The sequence below is a fragment of the Myotis brandtii genome, unplaced genomic scaffold, assembly GCF_000412655.1.
Source record: "Myotis brandtii unplaced genomic scaffold, ASM41265v1 scaffold224, whole genome shotgun sequence".
Classification (NCBI taxonomy): domain Eukaryota; kingdom Metazoa; phylum Chordata; class Mammalia; order Chiroptera; family Vespertilionidae; genus Myotis; species Myotis brandtii.
In genome coordinates, this window is record NW_005358400.1 from 327,846 (window position 1) to 330,718 (window position 2,873).

Consider the following 2,873-nt stretch of genomic DNA (forward strand, 5'->3'; position numbering starts at 1 on the left):
CTTCAGGGCAAACCAGCTGGCCCCCACCCGTGCACCAGGCCTCTATCCTATATAGTAAAAGGGTAATATGCAAACTGACCCTAACAGCAGAAAGACTGGGAATGACTGGTCACTATGACACACACTGACCACCAGGGGGCAGATGCTCAATGCAGGAGCTGCCCTCTGGTGGTCAGGGAGCTCTCACATGGGAGGAGCTCTGCTCAGCCAGAAGCCAGGCTGATGGCTGCCAGCACAGCGGTGGTGGTGGGGGGCCTCTCCTGCCTCCTCAGCAGAGCTAAGGATGTCTGACTGCAGTTTAGGCCTGCTCCCCGCTGGCAAGTGGACATCCCCCGAGGGCCGCTGGGCTGCCAGAGGAATGTCTGATTGCCCGCTTAGGCCAAATCCCCCGGGAAGCAGACCTCAGCCAGCAGATGGTCAACCCCCGAGGGGTCGCAGTGACCCCCCCCCCCACAAATGCACAAAGTTTTGTGCACCGGGCCTCTAGTATATATATATATACAGTCTGTCAAGGTGAGCTTCATGGATGTGTGCCTTTTAGGGTTGCTGAAGGATCTGTGCTTAGAGGGTATAAAGCTCTGTAATGTCATCTTCAAATTCTTCATGATTTTTAAACAATGGGTCTGGTATATTCTTTTTCTTCCAGACCTTATGAATTGTGTAGCTGGTGCTGATCTGGGTCTTTATTGGAAATAGGAAAACTGTTACCTGGGATCCTTCAGGTGAGCAAAGTCATTCATACTAATAATTTGTCCAATATTATGGCCATTTACACCATCATTTCCAAATCTATCTGCTTCCCTCCATGGGTAGCAACCCTATTGTCCTCTAGTTCCTGGCACATCTGGTCCACTTAGTACCTATCCTCAAGCTTAAGCATTGACTATCCCACTTTCTGAATCCAGTGAAGCAAAATGTGCAATCAAATTTAATCTATTTGTGATGATGCAACAGACAACTAGAACATCTTGTCAACCATGAAAGATTCAAACAACCTGCCTCTCACCTGGAAACAATTTCTAGATCCTTTTGGATCCATCCACTGGTAAATCTAGGATTAGCTGCCTCTGTCTGGGCCTGGAGAGGGAGAAGGTAGGCAGGCTGAGAGGGAAGGTTGCATCTACTCCCTGGGTGCATCTTTATATGTCATGCAATGCAGACTTTCAACCATGCAAGAACCATATGAAAAAGCAAGCAAACAAACAAAGAAACAAAAATAGAGAGATTGTGATCATCGGGAGACTTTTCCCAGGCCTCTCCTTCCTCATTTCCTCTTGACTCTCAATGGTTTATACCCCTTTGGCTTTGTACCTGAGTTTTGTTAATTTCTGCATGAGTAACTTGAGACGCTCCTAAAAGAGTAGACTCAAAACCCATATTGCACCATCACTAGCAAGATCCGATGGTACACCAAGTCATATGTCCAACTTTCTTCTTCCAGAATGAACCCGCAGACTCTCACTGCACCAGGGAAGGTTATAGACACTGTGCCTGGCAAGATTTATGTCATTTATTAAGGGCCTTTAGATCCACTGCCATAACCCAAAATACCAAATAAACCTTAACTTTGGTAATTTTGGTACAAGAGCAAGCACATGAAGGAAATGATTTCAAGTTGGCAAAATTGAAGTACCCACCAAATTAGGAGAAATGTTACTGTCTCTTTAAAGGCAAACAGTTCCTCCACTAGCTCCACCCAATCTATGCTGCGTGGCTCAGTGGTTTAAGAGGATGTGGACACTTTTTTTCACAGTTAAAACAAAAGCACCAGCTGGAAGAGTGTCTTTGGAGAAAATTTGTGAACTCAACAACTGGTTGAAAAGAAGGTGAGTCTGGCTGAGAAGCAAGCGAAAGGATTAGAGTGCTGGGGAAGTAGGTCCATGGAGTGTACATGGTGTGGGTTCTGGGCCCAGGAAAGACCAGGTACTGTGCCAGAAGCACAGTGGAGGCAGAGGGGCAAGTTTTCAGGGGGCATGCTGTCACGAGGGGGAGGGGGATGGAGTCAGGGGCTTTATTAGCACAATGTTACATGTCTCATATTGAACAGGACACATTTGTGCTGACTGGCGCACCTTCATGCATTTGCTGCTCTGATACACACTGAGGCTGCCTGACAAACCTTCTTTTTCCTCTGGATAAGAAATGAGTGTCCCCAAGGCAGATCTTTAGAGATTGAAGGCAATTTAGAGACTGACCTGTCTAACTCCCTCTTCTTACTGAAAAAGAAGCAGGATCCCGGAGAGTGTGGTGATTCTAGGGGTTGCCCACATCACTAAGTGCAGATGAAATCTGCACTGCAGTTTGCTGAATCCTTTCCATCATTTAGCAGAGAGAAGCTCTGACCTGAGTACTGTGACATGTGAGGTGAGGACAGGGTGTCATGGGTAGAGGTGGGCTATTCTGCAGGGACAATGTATCTGAAACCCTCCAGGAAAGAGTGTGGATCTCTTCCCTGCCCTCTCTTGATCTAGCTCTGATTCAATATAATTTTAGAATCCTGGGTCTGAGAAGACACTGAGAGGAGGCCGATGTGTGCAGTGGTTAGGAGGAAGGTGGTAGTCAGACAGACTTTGAATTTGATGCCCTGCTCTGTCCTATACCTGTTAGCACTGTGACCTTGGGCAAATGTCTCAACATTTTAAAGCCACATTAATGATTTAATTAAAAATAATAAAATTAGCTTTTTGCAGGTTATTATGGGGGAGTAGGTGAGATAATGTACAAAAAATTATCAGCGTGGTTGGTAGTGTCATCAGTGATTATATTACACACATATCAATATTTTTATAGTTGAAAAATGTTAATTTACTCAAAGATAAATAAACAATACAAGGAACTTCCATGTACCTAGACCAAGCTTCCACAATTATTAA

At 45.3% G+C, this 2,873-nt stretch overlaps 1 protein-coding gene and 1 pseudogene across 1 annotated transcript in view; one reads left to right on the forward strand and one right to left on the reverse strand.

Moving 5' to 3' along the window:
* LOC102249130 overlaps positions 1-2,873 on the reverse strand; it is a 174,399-nt pseudogene that overhangs the window by 100,902 nt on the left and 70,624 nt on the right.
* Positions 1,760-2,873, forward strand: part of LOC102248524 (GTPase IMAP family member 7) — a 13,059-nt gene continuing 11,945 nt past the window's right edge. Inside the window, exon 1 of the mRNA XM_005866161.2 lies at positions 1,760-1,826. The gene's annotated coding sequence lies outside the window, so the exon portion shown is untranslated. The remainder of the gene's footprint in view (positions 1,827-2,873) is intronic.